A 21,461-nucleotide genomic window follows, 5' to 3' on the forward strand; every position below is an offset into this window, starting at 1 on the left:
CGAGGTGTTTCAGAAAGTTTTCGTGCCCAAAAAGGAAGGTTCGTTCCATTATCCGCCACGTTTATCCGCCACTGAATACAGTAAACATAGCTCGTTTAAACGCATTTCAGATGCATTGTTTCTTAAATAGTTTTTTTAAAACTTCAAAGTTGAAAACGATCTTTCTGCGATGCATGTAGTAATTGGCAAAGTGACTAATATTTTCAAAAATTTATAACTGTTTCTGAAAAATGTCTGCAAACACCTGCAAAGCTTCTGTAGCAGTTCAACAAGACGACAGACAAATTTCCTTTTTGCATAGCTGATATTCTGCAGTCGAAATACTTATGCTACTGTTTATCAAGTTTGAAAAATATGCTTCTTTCAATATTTTCATTTGCTTCTTCTCTGCAAATAGCGATCATTCCCCTGTGCAATTAAAATGTCTAATGCACTCAAAACCGATTTATTGAATCTTTCTTGAAGATGTAAAAAACCTTGTCAAAAACTGATTGTAAACAGTAAACTTGAAATGAAATTCAGATGTTTTTTCTGTAACATCAAAACAGTTACCTTGTCATTTTGATTGTAGAGGAAGAACGACTTCGTAGTTCTCGTGCATTATTAGCTTTAAAATAGATTCCGATTTTAAAAAAATGTAGTGGAAAACTGTTTCCAGTTCTGTTCATATCATTTCAAGTTCTTTTACTATTGTACAGAAGAACTGCAGTATTGAAATCCACCACCTCAGTTTAAAAGATTCTGGATTTGGCTAAGCGAGAGATTTTTTTTTGATCACCAGTAGATTAACAAGGAAGCTGGGTCTCCCAATGAATTTAAAAGGTTATAAGAATCCCCAGCAGAATAATCTTTTTCATGCCAATTTCCAGTCAGTTTAAGAGCATGAATCAAAGGATGGAGCAATTATCGACCACACAATGATATCTTCGTGTCGCGCTAGGGGTAATTCATTAATTACGTAAGGGCCCAGAGGTGGAGGGGTGAAAAATCTCGACATATCCTTACTTTGGGGTTGGGGGTGGGGGGTCAGATCCATTTTTACGTAATATTTTCCAAGTCCGAAATTTTATGCTAGAAATCGCCAGGTCAAGTGGTTTGGCAGGGATCATATTCCATTTGCTTCTGGAAGGTAAAAAAGTATTAGGATGAGTTGTTTTTTACCTGTTTTTCAAAGAATGAATAGTGTAAAATATAACAAAAGAATTGAACTATGTATGGTATGTCTTACTTTTAATTAGTATAGCATCATATACAAAAAATATTTGCGGAAAAAACATTGAGTCTAGATTTCTTTTAGTAAATATTTCTTTACACAAAAAGGTTTAAAAAAATAAACAGTAGTGAATTTGATAACGATTCCAGTGGTATAAGATTCGTTATTTTAGAAAATGAAATGGAATCTTACGTAGGATAAGGGGGGATGAAAAATCTTACTTACCCTTACATGGGGGAGGGGGTTCAAAAATTGCCAAAATCATCCTTACGTATGAATAACCCCATATAACATTTTTCGACGGCTCCGACGCAAGTCCGAGTATCATGCGTCTGAAACAGCCAAATTCGGGAAATGGAAAGAGCAATGTAGTTATAGTGCAGATGAGAGTTTTTCTCTAATTTTGGCTTGTACACCGTTGAATGCTTCAGACATGGCAGCAGCACCATCATATTCTCGACCTCTTATGTATGTATCTTAAATCTAAACGCAGCGATTCTAAAGCATTCGACATTGCATTTGCAAGATCTTCTTCACGAGTAGAAACTACTGGCACTAACAGCAAAAAAACATTCTCAGTAAGGATTTAACGATAAACTAACCTTTCACACGAAGAGACGAAACATCTGTGGTTTCATCGGCTATAATTGGAAAAACTTTTGCGTAAATTTACTTTTTCAAGCAATTTCTTAAAAATTATTTCAATTTCGTTTTGTATTTTAGGCGATATATACAATGCATTATTAAGCAGATAATTTAAAATGTTTTTTCAGCATTTCATCTCCAGGAATTTAAGCAGCAGATGAAAATTTCGATCGTTGTGATTCTTTCTTCCGCAGAAAGTTACTTTTTTGTTATAGGACTAAATTTTCTTCTATTTTCTTTTGCCTGTCTAACGCTCAATAACTGAGAAACAACTAATCCCCTTTAGGAACAAAACTGTTTGATTTACTCTTTAGGCACAAATGAGTAATTAAATGACTTCTATTTGAAAGTAATTCAACTTTTTTTTTCTTGAATTTTAGGTGCACAATTTTGGTAGGTAGTTACTAGTGTTGTGCCGGATATCCGAGGGAGAAAACAGATCCGTCTCCGGATCCGTTATTTTTTGGCAGGTCTTAAACGGATCTTTTACTTTATCAAATTTTATTTCATGTTTGAAATTCGTAGAATAGGCAACAATGAAATGGTAATCCAATATATATATATATATATATATATATATATATATATATATATATATATATATATATATATATATATATATATGGTAAGTTGTACTTCAGAAAGAGTAATTTGGCAGCTTTATCCCCCAAAAGTCTATTCCGATGAGGATTATAAACAATCCCTGTTGCACTGAAAAACTGCTCACTTGGAACCAGGGTTGCCAGATTTAAGCACAGTAAATACGGGACAGGTTTCTAGGAGTGAAGGGGGAGGGGTTTGGTTGAGGGCATTTACTGGATTTGGTGTATTTAAAAGGGGTGCTTTTCGACGTAGAACGTCTCTTCATAATGAATCTGAAAAATTGAATCGTAACAAAGAATTAAACCATACAAAAACCATCAAAGTGTAAAAATAGTTTTCATTGCGATTGACGATGCACGCGCAGAGATATATTTCCAACATTTGTTAATGAGCAAAGAGGAAGCAATCATTCGACTCCTCATAGTCTGCCGCCAAAATCAAAACCAAATTGAAACGAAAATAATTTTGCGTTTGCTGCCACATAATTTCCTTATTGCTCTTTGTTTCACATTTTTTGTTTTACTCTATTTTTCCCCCCTTAAAATAATGTCTCGTTTTGTAAAATATTGTTATTAGCTAGAATACGGGACTTTAGCCGTCCCTTATGGAAGTTCTGCGGGATGCGGGACATTTTTTCAAAATACGGGACTGTCCCTTGAAATCCGGGACGTCTGGCAACCCTGCTTGGAACGCTTGTTGCAGGTGACGATAAATATGTGTGAGCAATGCGACTGAGATCAACGAGTCTTTTACTGTTAATCTGCCAATTCTTTAATGGATCTTGGTCTCTGGATAATCTTTTCTCTCTGGCATATTCTGCGAGAAAATTAGCTTTTGCATCTGATATTTGATCATCAAGTTCCCCATCATCATCGTCACTATCTAACATGTTGGCCACAGAATCTTCTAAACTGTTGCAATGCTCCTCCTTTCTATTAGATTACTATTAGATTTTTCTGTGCTAGCTGCAGTTGTTGTGAGGCTTACTTCAGTTTCTAAAGCTGTTAGTAATTTATGTTTTATATTTTTGATGAGAAAGTCACTGAAGAATTTACCTTTGTACCGAGAGTCTAAAAATGTTGCCAGTTGGAACAATATATTTTTATCAATTTCAGAAAAACGATGATCTAATTCATTCTTCAATGAACACACAAAATCGACAGCAACAGCTGAATTGATGTTGACACTTACAATATTTATATCAGGAATGCCAATCTCGTCATATATTTTGGTCAATGTTTGTACCAGAGGAATAACGTCGGATACACACACGTTTTGTGAGCTCAATTTTTTTGTGGTATCCTCCAGAGGCTTCAGAGCTTTTATTAAATCTTGAATTAAAATCCATTCTTCGGCATTGGGCTGTTCTATTTTATTATTAGAAGAATAAAGTGACAACGAGTCCTTGAGATGCAATCAAGCCATTCCAACATATAAAAGCTGGAATTCCATGTCGACGAGTCTTGGAAAACTTTCAAGACTCTTTGATTTAGTCGAACTTGCAATTTTTCCAATTCTTGTTTTGCCACTGTAGAGTGGTTGAAATGTCCTGCAATTTTCCTACATTTCGTAAGTAATAGGGAGATTGCATCGACTAGCATCTTTGAACACCAGATTCAATTGATTTGCAGTACAGTCCATATTATTTATTTCAAAGTGCAGGCAAGTTTCATATTGGATCCTCCATCTCTTACCATGCAGTGCACATTTTGTTTTGGAATTCCCCATTCTTCTAACATGCTTTGAAATAATGCCGAAATGTAATCTCCAATGTGCCGTTCTTCCAGTATATCTGCTTTTAAAACGATATTTTTTTGCACAAAATCTTTGGTAATACCATGACAAGTTAACGATAACAATGAACCCCCCCCCCCCCCGATGTAGAATCGGATCAGATATCTGAAGTAAAGGAAACTTTCTCAAAATCTTGCAACATGTTCTTTATTTTCGGCGAAACTTTGTCGTAAAGTTCACTGCAAACTAGTTCCGTAAAACATTTTCTGCCTTTTAAAACATAATTTGGAACAACATGATCCATTAATCGTCGGAACCCCAGTTCTTGTACGTGTTGAAACGATAAATTAGATAATGCTATCATTTCAGCAATTAAGTAATCGAGTTTAATTGATTTCAGGTTTGTGCTATTCCACATTTTAGCTTTTTCTATGCAGTCAGCCGTAAAAGTTTGTCGAAATTCTCTCTTTGCAGTCTGTAAAGATGTCCCTGGAAATGCAATGTCATCAGTTCTCTTTTTAACGGAATCTTCTTTAAGGAATATATTATATTCTTCGGGATGTTTTCGCTGCAGATGGTTTTTTAAAGAAGTTGTTCCTTTACCCTTGCGAGAATAATCTTCGTCACAAATTTTGCATTTGGCGCGTTCATCATTTACTACTACAAAATATCTCCATATCATACTAGTACTAAACTTTTTTTGTTGACATTGGTTTTGTACTTTGATTTAATCGCGTTTAAACGAAATACGCAAACTTTATATACTCTGCCTGTGTCACACTAAAAATAAAAACAAAACTCCGTGCAGTGCAAATCGAAACTTTTCGCGTTGCCACTGCAAACAGAAATGCTGAGTTTTATTCTATGCCAGCGGTTCCCAACCTTTTTCTCTTTTCGAACCCCTTGGAACAGGCAAAAATGTTCGCGAACCCCCTGATGTTGAAATTAGTAACATGTAAGAAACAATAAAAAAACAGCATGTTTGCTTTCCATTTTTTGCAGCATTTGATTGCAATAAACAAAAATATAATTGTAAAATATCATTAAGTGCAAACATTAATAAAAAGTTAAAACTACATCTACAAGAAAAATTATAAACAAGAAGTTTTATAAACCAACTATTTTTTTTAAGCATACTTTAAATTGGGGAAAAAATCCTTAATGCGATATTTGTGGCTGTTTGACGGAACAAAGAAACTGAAAGTTTGGTTCAATGTCTGACAGTTTGAGTCTTAAATCAGGCTCTGCATTCAATCTGCTTCGGTATTTATCTTTGAGATAAGTATAGGAGGAAAATCCTTTCTCGCACAGATATGTTGTGCAAAATGGTAATAAAATTCGAATTGCTTTTTTGGACAAAACGGTATAGTCATTTCTTACACTGAGCCAGAAGTCAATTAACGAGAGCTCTTTAAAGGTAGTTTTCAATGAATTATCACAGGATAACTCGATGAGCATTTCCTTTTCAGGTAATGTCAGGGTGTTCTCTAAGCATGGATTTCCTTCAAAAGGATTGCGTATCCAGCTGTTTGAGAGAGGGACGTTACGCCTATTAGGAAAATACTCGTCAAAAGTTAGTTCAAGATGTTGCAGATGTTCACATACATTTCTTTTAACGCTTTCATCAAGTTTCATTGAGTTTTCTGATAAAAAACTACTAAGAGAAGTGAAACAAGAAAACTCACCCATTTCCAGGCATTGGATCCAGAAATTCAATTTTTTTACCATAGCTTCAATTTTATCATATGCAACGAAAATATTAACAACTGCACCTTGCAAGGATAGATTTAATTCATTTAATTTTGAAAAAATGTCAGCTAAATATGCAAGCCTTTGCATCCAAAGAGGATCGAATATGCAAGTGGACAAGTGAAATGGATGATCAACAAAAAATGCTTGGACTTCTGACTTCAATTCAAATAAGCGTGTCAAAATTTTGCCACGGGAAAGCCATCTAACTTCTGTGTGAAGAAGTAAAGTAACATGAAGGCTTCTCAATTCCTCACAAAGCGCGTGAAATAGACAGCAGTTTGTGGCACGTGATTTTATGAAATTTACAATTTTTACCGCATCATTCAAAGTAGCGGATAATTCTGCGGGAATACGCTTACATGCTAATGCTTGTCTATGAATGCAGCAATGAGTCCATTCAATTTTCTCGTTAATCTTCTTTACTCGCACCACAAAGCCAACAAATTTTCCTGCCATTGATTTTGCACCATTCCATTTTCTTCAAAGTAACTGTTGACCAGTTCGAAAATTGCTTCTCCAGTTGTGTTGATTTTCAAACGTTTTGCAAATAGTACATATTCTTTAATTGTATCGTTAAAAATATACCTAACATAGACAAGTAATATTTGCAGCGTTTGCTACATTAGTCGACTCATCAAGCTGGATCGCAAAATTATTCTCTTTTATTCTATTCACAAGTTCTTTCTCCACATTACTTGCCAAATCAGTAATTCTGCGTGATACTGTGTTGTTTGATAGCGGAACCAGGTCAATTTTTTTTTTGCTGACTTTTCTCCCAGCATACACTTAGCAATATCTTTAGCATACGGTCCAATTAAATTTTCTGCAATTGTATGTGGCTGTGCAGATCTTGCAATTCTATAACTGACTCGATATGAAGCTTCAAGGGCCATTTTACTATCTTCGTTGGATTCTAACAGGAACGTAGAGACGCTACACTTTTTATTATATTCCAATTTTCTTTTAAAATATTCGATAGGTTTGTCCTTGTGTCTCGAATGCTTTGTTTCGAGGTGTCTTCTCAGAAGTGACGGTTTCAAACTGCTGTTCGCTAGAACTTCGTTGCAGAGAAGACAAAGCGGTCTAGGTTCAGACTCTTCTCCAGTAAAATAAAAGCCCATTTGTAAATAGTCACTGTCATATTTTCGCTTTTTTCCTTTTTTCTCCCCTAGTTCACTTTTCTGTTTAGTCGGGGGAGGCGGCAGTTCATTACAGCTGTTAAATCGTATGATGAATCTTAAATTGAGGCAGCTCATTACAGCTATTTCAATATCATGTGTTGATTCGAAAGTTACTGCTGATGTTGAGGGTTTATCGATTGACTGCTTGTCCATTTGTCGCTCAACAAAACTACCAGTTTTCAACCATCGATCCATAACAGCAGAAAGTTATTAAATCATAAAAATTACCAACACGATTACAACTTCACAAACAGAGTAGCAAGTTCACGTAGCAAAACCAATTGCAAACAAAATCACTTGTTTTCAAGCATCTCTAAAGTATCTCTAAATACATCTGTTAACAACTATTTCCCCAGAACTATGAGCATGCTGATGTTATATATTTTTGAAAACGAACAGATGGGTAAAATCCAGTGATAAATTTTAAGTTTGGAGCCTTTTGCTGTCATGTCTGCTATTCGATGACTGAATTCGACGGAAATTCCCGAGTTATATTTCAACCAGATTAGAAATAATACCCCTATGATGCATTGTTTGAGAATTCTTTATTTTTTTCAACATATGTATATTATGTGTATTGTTTGATTGACTCCACGCGATGGCGCCTTTTTAAGGTCATCGTGATCCCCGCCACAGCTTAATACAACGTTTCTGCATGGCGCCTCGCAATAAAGAAGGAAGGATATCTCTTTTTATTGTCTATCGAAAAAAAATGAGAAAATTTCTTTTTAACCAAGATTATAAAACCGCTGAAAGATTTTTTTTTTTTTTTGAGCTTAATACAAGAGTCTGGCGCGTTTTCAAATTAAAAAAAATTTAGTAACTATGTGTGCAAATTGAATATTTTATAATTTTTTACCAAACTAGGAAAAATCCGCCATTGCACCGAAATTTTCGCGAACCCCCTTCCTGCACCTCGCGAACCCCTGGGGGGTTCGCGAACCACCGGTTGGGAACCTCTGTTCTATGCCATGATGGTAAATCTTATTTGCCGAGACAACAGGGGTGAGTGGAAGACCTGAGTTCTTACGTTATCGCTCTTTTAGTTTTGTAAAAAAAAATTCTGGTTGAAACTGTGTCAAGGTCAAGCGCGCTTATCTTTGCCTCGACATGATTTAAAGCGGATTAACCGTTAAACAAAAGACAACACAGTGGCGGCGTATCCGGGGGGGGGGTGGGTAGATATCCGTAACCGAAATTTGAATAAAAATTTGCCTTTTTTGACCATCGAAAAGAAATAAAGCCAACTGCATCTTCTTCTGTTTTTTTTTTTTTTTTTTTTGCTATGCTACGGGCAAAGCAAGCAAGAGGGGGAGGGGATGGGCATCCATGGCACCTGGAATTGAATACAGAAAAAAAAATTGAGCTCCGTATCCGCAGATCTAGATGCTAATTATCCGTATCCGCGGATCTGCATTTTTCACGATCCGGCACATCACTAGTAGTTACTACAAATCTTTGTTAATAAACTGAGTCAGTGAGAGGCGAAGGAAGGAATGTAATTGCACTGAACTGAATGTATAGTTCAAACTCTAGGCGGACTTTAATTCAAACGTTTTTCTAAATCATACTGCATTACAGCAGCTACTACCAGAGCTTTTAGTACCATCTCTTTCCACAAAATAGAGAAGCTTCTTTTACCATGCGTGCTATAGTTATGGCCCGAATTAATTTTGGCAGTTACTTCGCTTTGCTTCTAGATAATTCAAACCTATTTCTTCATCGTTTTCATTATTTTCACTTATGCTTAGCGTTAAAATTATCATTGAAGATTATTTTATAAAAATAAAAACGTTCCTGTGAAATGTAAGTTTCCAAAGCTTCAAGTAACTTTTTCTTTTCTTTTTTTTGCTTGTTTTTAATTGCTTTTATGTTTTACTAGAAAGTCGCCCGTCATGGTATGACGGGGTGAAAATTTGCTTCTATGTACATTTGAACGCAGCGATTGCCTGTTTGGTGATATTTTGGTAATTTAAGTTAAATTTGGCAGATTAACCCTGATTCCAGTGGATTTAAACATTAACTCCAGTAGAAAGCGGTCATTGTTGACCAATTTTTACGTTTCTTTATTCTCTTAAAATGACAGTCTTACCTGTAAAGCAGTTAAGTCGCCGGATCGAGTTCAGCCTTGTCACGATAAAGCATGTCCCTGGCATGTTAAATATTACCAAAACATATTATCAAATTATCACACAGTGGCGCGAGTTTCATTGATGAAACACGCGGGTTACTTCCTCATCGGCTATTATTTATATGAGGATTTCAAAAGTGGAGCACACGAGATTTTTGTCCTCCCGTGCGTCCTCCCAATCCAAACCACGTGATCTCAAGGAAAGCTGCGGTTCTTTGCTTAAATTCTACTTTATCCCTTTTGACACAAATCTTACTTGTGACTAATACTAATTCTTTTCGGGGGGGAAAAACACTAATTTCACCTCCTGTTTTCAACACGATTGTACTTTGTTAGGAAAATCTACTAGTCCAGTCATTATAGTAAGTTCACCTAGGAATTCGAGATACCCAGCTGAAAGTCTGTAAAATACTTGTATATTGACACTCTAAAAGTTGTCTCAAAACCTACATATGGTAGGGTGTACGCAACTGTTAAATTTCAAGGTCAAAGGTCACAAAAATCGTTTTTTTTACGCTTTTTTTTGTAAATATCTCATTTCCTATGGGTTTTTTGCTGTTTGTATTAGTTATCAATATTGTAGAATACAAAATTCTCTACAAATTTTGTTTACAAAAATTTTTATACGGTGAACCGTTTTCGAGATAGAGGGCGAAAGAGCGCGCGGTGACAGGATCACTTAAGGTCAACCGGTGACTCCTGTCGAAAACGCGCCATATATAGTTCATGAACTATCGATAAATCAATGATTACAAATATTTGTCAATTTTTATTAACTATTATATTATATTTATCATTTTTTTCCTAACCTATCCACTCTTTATTCAGTATTAATTTACTTAACAACACTTACCTGCCCATGTAATTGCAGAATTGTTAATGAAAATTTAGGAATTATATTTGAATTTTAACCTAATTGATATAATAACTTCTTATATGATGAAAAAAAAACAAATAAATTATGAATTAATCTTTTTATTAAAAAATACCATTCAACACATTTATTTTTATTAAAAGTAAAAAAAAAATGGAATTAAAGAGTACAAAAACTAGAATTTATAATTTCAATCATCTTCTTCCTCTTCATCTTCCGGCTGCTGGTAAATTTTAAACTGATCTTCATTATCGTCTTTCAACGACATTTGTCTCAAGTTTTTCCATGATTTCGGGGTCAAAGGTTCCATCTTCGTTAATGTCGCTCTGATATGGTTAGAGCATTGAGACAAGCTTACCCATTTACATTGGCCACAAGCTAAAGAGCATTGCAAGCCCGCTTTCCTGCATCCGCATCGCGAACCACAACCACTCTTGCAGTTGCACAAAGTTCTATTTAGCAAATCTTCTGGAGCTGGTGGTAAAATTGTCATGATAGGCTCCAGAAAATTGTTTCGCATTGCCCAACCCCATACCTGGGGTTCCAAATCATGCCCTTACCAAGTTTGAACTTGATAATATACACGCGTGCGTTTGAAATGTTGATGAGCATTGAGCAGCTGCACTTGTTGGTAGAATATTTGAAAGCTGCACAGGTTTATTAAGTTTTTTAGACTTGACGTAATCAGGGCCAGACTAATACTCCGTCAGTCCGTGCCCCGGCACGGAGTAAAGATTTTTGAGGGACGCAAAATTGCCAAATCAAAATATGAAAAATATTTGCAACTGAGCTGCTGAAAAAAAAAAAAACTAATTTCTCTGGAAAAAATACTGGCACCATCTACAAATGAAGAGGGCGCATCGCGATATCCCTTTATCTATTCTATAACCGTAGTCTGCACAAGTTTGAAGTAAAAAGTGTTAGTTCTTTTATACTAATTACAGAGATTTTAAAATCATTTTGTCATAAGTAGGATCAACACCAGCAGGGGCGCCTCGAACTTAAATTTTTAAGAGGAGAGAACTTTTCTGCCGAACGGAGCTCTAAACTTTGCAGAATGATAAATTATGGATATTCACACATGTGCTTACATCTTTAATAAATAATTACATTTAGGCATTTTATTATTTCAACTAGTGGTACCCGCACGGCTTTGCCTGTAATAGAAAAATTAAAAGGTCTTTCGGTTCGCCTGTATATTTACAAATAATGTATGGTGAATTTTCTCGCCACTTGACTTGCACCCATGTTACGGTTCCACGTTATAATTTAGTATCTCGCCAATTGGCTTGTGTCCAGGTTACGGTTCCACGTTATGATAATTTCGAAATTTACTCGTCTATCTTATGATATTTTTGTTCTTAAAATTGGAATAGAAAAAGACCACATCGAATTTTCGAAAAATCGCTTTGAGGTGCACACCTCCATGCTACAAACTAACTTTGTGCCAAATTTCATGAAAATCGGCCGAATGGTCTAGGCGCTTTGCGCGTCACAGAGATCCAGACATCCACCGGATATCCAGACAGAGAGACTTTCAGCTTTATTATTAGTAAAGATTATGTCTCCAAATTTTCAAAATCATCAGGCAAAATGTCCCGAATTATGAAATTTTTGGAAGATTACAGTGACTTCCCATCGGAAAACAAAATTTCGCGGTTTTTTTTTTTTTGCAAACAGAAGCGAAAATTGAAAAATCCGACGTAAAAAGATTTTTTACAAGGTTTAAAAATTTTTATTATGACGGGGTTGCGAAAATTAAAGCCTCGCGAAAAAAATGCTCTTACAGTATTCAGTGCAATTTGGAAACTCATGGCACGCTTTAGACTAAAAAATGTATAAATTTATAAATAAACAAGATAGCATCTGGGGTGCTGATGTTTTTCTGTTTCTGTTTTTCTTACTTTCATTTTTTTCTTACCATGAAAATCTCAAAGCTGAATGCTGAAAAATGTATATGCCGTTAAAATATGGTTCAAACAGATAAATCAAAGTAGAGAGAGATAGAGAGAAGTGAGATTTAAACGATTGATATGAAAAGTCGCACTAGAAGTTGTTAAATGGTTGAAGGGAAAAAACGAAGGTTAAAACAAGAACTCTGCAGGAGATTAATGAGACACGATATTTAAAATGAAACATAGTAGAAAAATGACCATAGTTATCACACAAAAGTCAAAAATAAAATAAAATAATAAATAAATAAAAACACCTCCGTCCAAATCAATAAAATATACTTCTGGGGCTGTAAGCGTTTGAATTCAAACATGTTAAAATGTAAGGTAAGAGTGAAAATTAAAAGTTTTAATATTTCCGGTTTTAGGACTGTATTCTGAAAGAGTTCCCAGGGTTAGGTGAAACCCTAGAACCCTAAAACCTGATCCCTATAACATCATCAAAGATTGTCAAAAGTTGTTTTCGAAACTTTAATTTTGAAAAATTTCCGAGGAAGTCTCCGCAAATCTTACCCCTTACCCTAACGTCATCAAAGATTGCTTACAATTTGCGTAATTATAATTTTAATTTTGAAAAGTTTTCGCGGAAGTTTTTACAACCTTCCCTTTCCACCTTTAAAGGTTGACTTTTGTTTAAACGATTTCAATTTCGAAAAATTCCGAGGGGAGAGGCACTAAATTCTCCTCATCCTAACATCCCGAAGATCGTCTAAAACTGCGATTTTGGAAATTATAAAACTTCTGACAATTTACTAATGAAGATTTCTCCAATCCCATTCCTTCTCTTACAATTACTTACAATTACGTATTTTGGACGAAAAATGTATGGGGGATGATCCCAGATCCCATTCCGTTCCCTTACTTTAACAAGTGTTGCCTGCCGACCGAGGGGTGTAATGGTTAGGCGTTGGCATCTTACGCCTGAAGACAAAGGTTCAAACCTGGCTTTAATCGATGGATTTTCAAGATGAATAAAATAGACAGCTCCCGGGTCGTATGATTTTGCGGCATGTGAAAGATCCTTCGATTATTCGTTTGGCTTGAAGTACTCCCGGGAAAATTAAATTCCCAGCTCAGTTTCGCATTGTAAGAGCCCAGGTACCTCCATCTGATACGGATGCTACATCGGGAGATCGCACTAGGTCTACAAAAGTCAAAGCCTCTAACACAGTCTCATTAGAAATAAATAAAAAAAGACAAAGATTGCTAACAACTGCATTTTTTTTTTTTTTTTTTTGTAAAATTTTCCTCTCTAGACGCTTTGACAACCTCTTCTTCCCTTCTCTTTTTCAAATTTTGTGTACAGAATTAAAATTTTGAATCGTTTAAAATTTTGTTTTGAGCCTCAAGTTCGAAAAATTCCAAACTAAGGTCCCCTTAACATTCCTTCCCTTCCATCATCAAATCATCAAAGATTGTCTAAAATAGCGTTTTCAGAACTACTATTCAGAAAACTTTCCAGGGTGTAACCCCTAGACCCCCTATTTGGCGCAAAATTTACCCATGACGCAATGTTCACATTGCTTTTTTTTTTTTTTGAGCAATCACGAATTGCTTATTGTTTTCACTTGACCGTTGAACGACGTCCCGTCCCTTGATTTTATTTTTCTATTATAATGCAGGCGTCCACGTGCCTCGGAATCGAATTATTTAGAAACGACCGTCGATTGTACACAATCTTTTTTTTCGCGAAAAAAGTATTCAGCACACAACATTCAGCACATAACAACCAGCCCCTGGCATTCATTTGAATTTTAAAGTTTTAAATTCTAATTTTTTTTACGATAAGAGCCATTAGTAGAACCCAAGGAGTAGAGTCCTATCGCAATTCGTGATTGCAGAAAAACATAATCTGATTTCAAAATCTCAAAATTCAAACTGTTTTATTTATTTATTTGCACATAGAAAAAGGATTAGTAATATGCATGTAACACATAAGCATAATTCTACTAATTCTAGATTCCACATAGATAACACAAGTCCCCTGATTTGTGAGCTCTTAGCGCTTCGCGCCCCCACGCCACAGGCCCGGATTTCTATTCCCGGGTGGAGCATGGTTGAACTCAGCCGTTCATCCCTTCAGTGGGTCGATAAAATGAGTACCAAGTGCACTTGGGAACCAAACACTGGGGGGTTCCGCGTTAGGCTGACCACCTAACCGGGTCGTATGCCTTGCAACCTAGAGCCCCTGGTCAGGAAAACTGAGTTGGGCACAGTAGGCCTCGGCCCTCATGGACTGTCGTGCCGCAGGGTTTGGCTTTTTTACTCCCACTTAAACCACAGACGTTAGATCTACTCTCTCTCTCTCTCAGATCGCTGTCTTATGAATGGAGAATTTGAAATCACCAGAATCAAATCTGTCAACCGATTTGAAAATTGTTATTTACAATTTACATTAATTGCCAAGTTACTTTGACACATTTTATGTGTTTGCCAAAAAATGTAAAAAAGATCATGTGTTTTTTTCATTTGTTGGGGGGGGGGGGGGGCTCTTTATACATGCAGTTCAAAAGGGGGCGCAATTTTTCCCTTTTGCACGGAGTGGTTCAAAAGCTAAATCCGGCCCTGACGTAATGCCGTAATGCATATAACGAAGATGATCGAGACTTTTCACACAGATTTCGGAGCATTATAGACTGCCAATAAAGTTTAAGTTCCACTCTCTAATAATCTCTGGGGCCGAACAATTTTCTTCCTCAAATGCTGCAGCTAGTTCATCCAAATTTGTCAGTTTCTCAAAAACTTTTAAAAATGATTTTTTTCCCTTTTTAAAAAACGCAGAAGTTGTGTCACAGCCACTTAATGCGTGCAGAAACAAAATATGTGTTTTGGAATGAGGATAATTATCAAAACTTTTAGTCGAGTATATCTCCGTTTTTACATTTCATTTCCTAACTTTTTCAAAGAAAATTTATTGTTCGTAAGACAGTGTACGCCCAATTAAAATGACAAGTAAATCAATATCTTGTCCTATTATAACTGCAGTTTTTTCAGACTTTGATTCTTCAATTGCAGTTTCAACAATAAGAACATCCGCATCATCTCTGGCTTGTTTAGTAGTAATATTTTCAGCTTGTAACTTTTCAATTAACATATTAATAAGCATATCTTTGTTATTTCGATTTGATAAGAATTTTTCTTGAGTTACTGGTACAACCATTGTTTCATCGAAACACAAATATTCATAATCATTGATTTATCGATAGTTCATCAACTATATATGGCGCGTTTTCGACCGGAGGCACCGGTTGACCTGAAATGATCCTGTGACCGCGCGCTCTCCGCCCTCTATCTCGAAAACGGTTCACTGTATAAAAAAAATTTTTAAACAAAATTTGTAGAGAATTTTGCATTCTACAATATTGATAATAAATAAAAATATCAAAATACCCATAGTAACTGAGATATTTACAAAAAAAAACGATTTTTGTGACCTTTGACCTTGAAATTTAATAGTTGCGTACACCCTACCATATGTAGGTTTTGAGACAACTTTTAGGGTGTCAATATACAAGTATTTACAGACTTACAGCTGGGTATCTCGAATTCCGAGATTCTTACCTAATTTAAGCTTAAATGACTGGACTATACTCATTGTAAGTTAGACTTGTGTTCATAGGCGGATTTAGGACTGAGTTCCTGGGGGGGGGGGCAGGATTTTTTTTTTTTTTTTTTTTTTTTAGCAATATTAGTTGTAATCAAGACTGGATTTATGATATAGACTTAATATGGCCCTAAGTTGTTTTAGCTTTTTGGTATGTTTTGTAGACCCGGACAACTTTTCTGTCGATGGCTAAAAAGGCCAAAGTGCCCCCCCCCCCCCCCCTCCACTATGTTTTATACATATGGTTCATGATGGGAAATGGTGTCCCTTTTAAGTAGGGGATATACCCAATTACATATACCAAGTAGAATATACCCAATTTTAGGGTGTCGGGGGCCTTCTCCCCCGTAGGAATTTTTGTAAAATAGATATAAATTTCTGCATTTTGAAGCCTTCTGCAATTGGAACCACAAATACCTTTTTTTCAAAAAAGCAAAATACTCTTTTGTCAATTACGATAATACACAATACAAATCAGTGGCAGCAGTCCTCAGAGAGAAAAAGCGAGGGAGAAAATAAGATTATGTTTTGTTATTTGCTTACATCGGGCTGTTTAAATTCAATTAGTTTTTGGTCAAGCCTTTAACCCACCCACAAATACAACAATGAATTAAATACAAAATGATCAATAGTAAAAAATGTTTTTAAAAAATGGTGTATAGATTTAGAAAATATATAACAGGAGAGTATCAAATTCGTAACTTATACACTTGATAAGAAATTTAATTGAAGCACCCTTTGCTTAGGAATTTCAAAGACTCATCTAATCAGTTTCAAGGACTTGAGAACAATTAAAAATATTTAATTACAAGCAGTGCAGAAAACGAAAAGGAATAGAGGTGGTGTTTTTTTCTCCGTAATGAACAGATTAACAATATGCAGTAGAAGTAAGATAGAAGCAAGCAATACAGAAGAATTTCCAAAATACTGCACTGCATTTGGGATTAAATAAACAGCAAGATATGAAACATGAAACATGTGAGTCACAAAAATTTATCTCAAGTACTATGTTACAAAAATGTGAGAACCATGATTTTTACATTTTTGATGCAGGATGAGGCAAGGAACTGAATTTAACATATTTCGGCATTTATTCCTCTACCATCTATCCCCTCCCATTTGTTATAAATGTTTAAATTTATGGTTTGTATCCGCACTTTTCCAAAATTTTCAAGGTTGTCAAGCACTTTAAAATGAAATTTATTTTTTCAAGTCCTTCCTTTTTTTTTTTTTTTTTTGATAAGGAACATATCATGAAATTTTCTGGAGTTGGAGGCCTTCAACAAAGCGGGTATCCTAAGCTATATAGCTTGTTTAGTTTATAAGAAAATCCGCTTTTTTAAAATCTTTGTTTCAGTTTCTAATTTGTTGAAATAATACATGATTATTTTAAGTATTGCAGCTGAATACATAGCTCATTCACACACACAGTCGATTTTTCACTTATATTTTTGCCTTAATAGCTTTCAGTTCAAAGTAGTCGTTTTCAACACATTCCAGCATCCCAGTGACCGCTTTACTACTTGTAAGATATTGTACGGATTTCTCCCCCCCCCCCCCCCGCCCAGAAAAGGACAGTTGCTATTCTCTTCATTTTCGCTTCTGAACTATTCAAAAAAGAAAAAAGATCATGATTTTTTTCTTTTACGATTTTTGAAGGTTTATTGTTACTATGTATAAAGTCCTCCCAAGACTGGGGGCATTGCCCCCCTCCGCCCCCATAAATCCGCCCATGCTTGTGTTGTGATCAATTTTTGGAAATTTTGACTTTTTTTGGAAACAAGCTCTTTAAACATAAAATGAAAGAACGATTATTACAATAAAAAATCAATAATATTAGCAAATCTAATACATCAGTTGAATTGTAATGAAGCTTAGAACTCATTTTAGCCCACAAATTTCCTGTAGTTGAAAATATTATCTCTGAATTCACACTAGTGGGTGGTACTGTTAATAATGAACGATACACCTCCTCTAATTCCCTCGAAGTCCACTTGAAATAATTCGGGTTCTCCAATGCTGTACTGATGAGACTTGTTTAAAAAAAACAATAAGAAGACAAAAATGACACTAAGTATTGCTGCAATTGAAGGATGGAATAGATCGTTGCTAAAAAGACGAATGGACGTATTTCAAAAAAAAAAAACAGGAAAACGAATTATGACCACCACAGAAATGTCCGAAGTCAATTTTATAATACTACAAAGGGGCGTATGTCTACAATAAATAGTAAAAAAGTTACAGCCCCTCTCACTGGTGACGGTTCCCAAGCGATACAGTAAACTGGAAGTCTTTAAATCGGTTTTCTGCAAAAAAGCTTTAAAGTGAGACTAGCCCATTCGTCTTTTTAGCGACGAAATTATTCATAGAATAAATGTCCTTTGTAATTATACTTAAAATTAACTTTTGCAAAAATACAAGTGATCAAGGAAATGAAAGAAACAAAAAAATAGTTCCCTCAATGAGGTCGTTTCCAAAATTTTAAAAGTACTTTTTGCTGAAAGAACATGCTTAAAAACATAGGATCTAACCATTTTTTAAATAATTTGTTTAAGTTAAATATTTTAAAAAAATTACTTAAATCGGTGCGCTTTTTTTGTTTACGCTTCTGTCCCATGGTATCATAAATGATGAAATGCCATTCAGTGTTGCCATTCACAGAGCAAAATATTTAATTCGCATATTTACTCACGTGTATTGGCAACGATATGGTTGATAGCACGCGTAGAGCGCAATTTTAATTCGCTTGATTATCATAACGTGGAAACGGGGTACAAAATGCGCCAAAGAGCATCATTTGTGACGTCATCAAGACCACGCCTTGTTTGCAAAATCAGACATTTAAAAAAAAAATAATTAAAATAACTGTTGGCAAAATGAAAGAATTTTCTGGGTCCATGCTATTATTTTTTTTTTCCTTATTCTATCAATTTTAGTGACTAGAAGTACTACTTTTGACTGAAGGAAACAACCCCATTCTACGCACGAAAATGAATCGCTACTTTCATTTATTGATATAGGACCGAATCTCGACTACCGTTTTAGGGGGGGGGGCATGTTGAAGAGTTTTGGGTTTTGAGTGCGAATAGCTTCTGAAACTGCTGAGTCAAAAAAGGCCCCAAATCGGAAAGGAAAATGGGACTTTGTAGGGCATAAAATGTAACTAATTAATTACGTAATTATTAGGGCGTAGTAGTGTTTCAAGAATTCACTCCTAAACATAAAAAATGGATTGAAAAGATTACTGCAATCGTTTACATTTCATTCATAAAGTATTTGAACACAATGTGGATAGATAATACTTCCAATTATTGAAGGGTGGGGGTCATGGCCCTCCCTTGTATTGATGTTTTATTAGTTCGTGTTTTTGAAGTCAATGTTTGCATCAGTAGATTGATTTTGATCCCTTTCCACATTGGAAAAGAGATGTACATTTAAAATAACAGTAGATATTTAATAAATTACTAGATAGCTGTTATAAAAAAACGTAGATATAATCAATTGATACTATTTATTATTTGCAGCTAATACCGAAAATACCAGTATTTTACCACAGCAAAAATCGGCATTACAAAATTGCACTTCATTTATATCTATTTGCTTCTCACTGTCTCAATTAACCACACAAAACATTTTCTTTTTCATAAATTTATATGTTTATTTCCCTGAATAATATGTTGAAATTTCATAATGTCTCTTTTAGGGTATATCTATCTTCAGCTGCTGATGTCATTAGCTGTTCTTTGGATTCTGAAAAACAAAGTGCCTATGTGCAATGTTTGGTTTATGCGATATGAATCGTCAAGGGCTGCTTTTTGGTACATAATACATATACTAGATTTTTTATCGTTTTCAGTACAACAGTTTTTTTCACATTCCCAATGTTTTCGCCTTTCTGTGCCATTTTTTTCTGATTTTCGGAATTATTTTCGGAATCACTTCTGGGATATCTTTTTATGTATTAGATAAATATAACGAATATGCCACATACAAATCTTTTATGTGGAAAGTCATAATAATAGAATTGTGTTGTACTTGTGTGTTATATACTAAAGTATGGAAGTATACGCGACGAATAGAGGAATTTGCACTCTTTACAATTCTCATTACTTGCTTACATTTTCTGGTTTTGTCAACAAGATGAAACTAATGTACGTGAATTCAATAGTGTATTGATGGAAACAGCTTTTTCTACACAGTAACTGTGCATAGCGTCAACATTTTTGTCTAAGAAAAGTGCCATTTCATAATGTACATGAAAAAGATTTTATTGAATAAATGCTTGGTATTCTAGCAAAGCATTTTCTTGAAGTGAATTCATTCAATTTGTATTTGGAATTTAATCATAAAACATCTGTTTTTAGTTTTCTGTCTTTCTTTTCTTTTCTTTTTTTTGACTCACAATGGGGATGTTTCTTCCTGTCAAAAGTACCTACTACTTTCAGTCAAATTGGTAGAATACGCAAAGGGAAAAAATATAAAATAAAATAAAATCAAACATGGACCCATACAACATTTTTACTTTCATTTACTTTTTATCAATTTTTTAAAATCTCAAATTTTTAAACCAAAATGTTTCATAGTGTGAGGTCACAAGTGATGAAAGCCATCTTGAATCGGAGCGCATGGTTGTCTTTTCTGCCAAGATATCGCTTTTTAATGATTTTTTTCTTCATGAGCAATTTATAAGCGGAACGAGAATTGTTAGTTGATAAAATATTCATTTAGCATTTTATTATTCATTTAGCATTCAGCAAATATTCATTTGGCAGTGCCTTGAAACTTTACTCTAGTAACCCTAGCGACTTGCTCACTTGTGACGTCAGCAGTGAAAATGAAAACAACGGCAGAATGTCGTTGAAGAGTACTTTTTTAAGATTGAAAATAAGTCAAAATTAAGAATAAAAAGTAACTACTCCATGTTTTTGAACATTCTCTTTCAGGAAAAAAAAAACACACATTTTTGAAAAATGGGAAACTATTCAATTACTGCAGGTTTTTTTTTTTTTAGTTTATTTATTTATATATTTTTTATTTAAATTTGTGCATTGAACAGAAGTTTGAACAACGAGATATTGAAAGGTTGGCTAGTAAGATATCGATACATTAAATAATATACAAATGATGATTTTATAACAGGGTCAATCCATGTGAAATCATACAGGAAAAGAAAAAAATGTTGCTCACTATTTTTGATTTTTAAAATTTTTTGCCTGGTTTTCAACTGTTATATTGGGAGTCTGAAACAGTCGTTTAAAAAATTTTAAACTCTCAGAATTTTTTTTGGTAACCACTTTTTAGTAGCTGCGGAGTCGACTTTTCATAAAAATACTACTTTACAAAAACTCTTAGAACTTTTTTATTTATGAATGTATCAAAATAATTTAAAAACCATTAGATTGAGCAGAAAGTGACCTAAATTTCTATAATAGTGTTTTTTCTGATAAGTTTTAACAAATGTGGATAATATTGACTTAAAAATAAGATTCTCTGTGTGAAATTTCACATATTTAGAGTAAAAACATTAGTAGAAGAAAGTAAGACTTGCTCTTACTTTTTTGTTTTCTCCCCTTGAATAGATATCTTATAGAATTATACTCAGAAGCAGTATGAAACGTCTGAAGCAAGTACATTTAGTCAAACTTGCCATCTGAGAGCAAAAATGCTAAACTTAAAATTCAATATCCGAAAAGGGACTGAAAGAAAAATCTATAAAAATTTAACTGTATAACCTTCAAACAGCTGTTAATATGTGGCAAAAATTTTATATTT

General features: G+C 34.6%; 1 long non-coding RNA gene across 1 annotated transcript in view; it reads left to right on the top strand.

The window, feature by feature from the left end:
- LOC129229429 (uncharacterized) overlaps window positions 1-19,976 on the top strand; it is a 34,685-nt gene extending 14,709 nt beyond the window's left edge. Inside the window, exon 4 of the long non-coding RNA XR_008581098.1 lies at window positions 19,393-19,976. This is a non-coding gene — a long non-coding RNA (uncharacterized LOC129229429). The remainder of the gene's footprint in view (window positions 1-19,392) is intronic.
- The last annotated feature ends 1,485 nt before the right edge of the window (window positions 19,977-21,461 follow it).

This window comes from Uloborus diversus, chromosome 9 (assembly GCF_026930045.1).
Source record: "Uloborus diversus isolate 005 chromosome 9, Udiv.v.3.1, whole genome shotgun sequence".
Taxonomy (NCBI): domain Eukaryota; kingdom Metazoa; phylum Arthropoda; class Arachnida; order Araneae; family Uloboridae; genus Uloborus; species Uloborus diversus.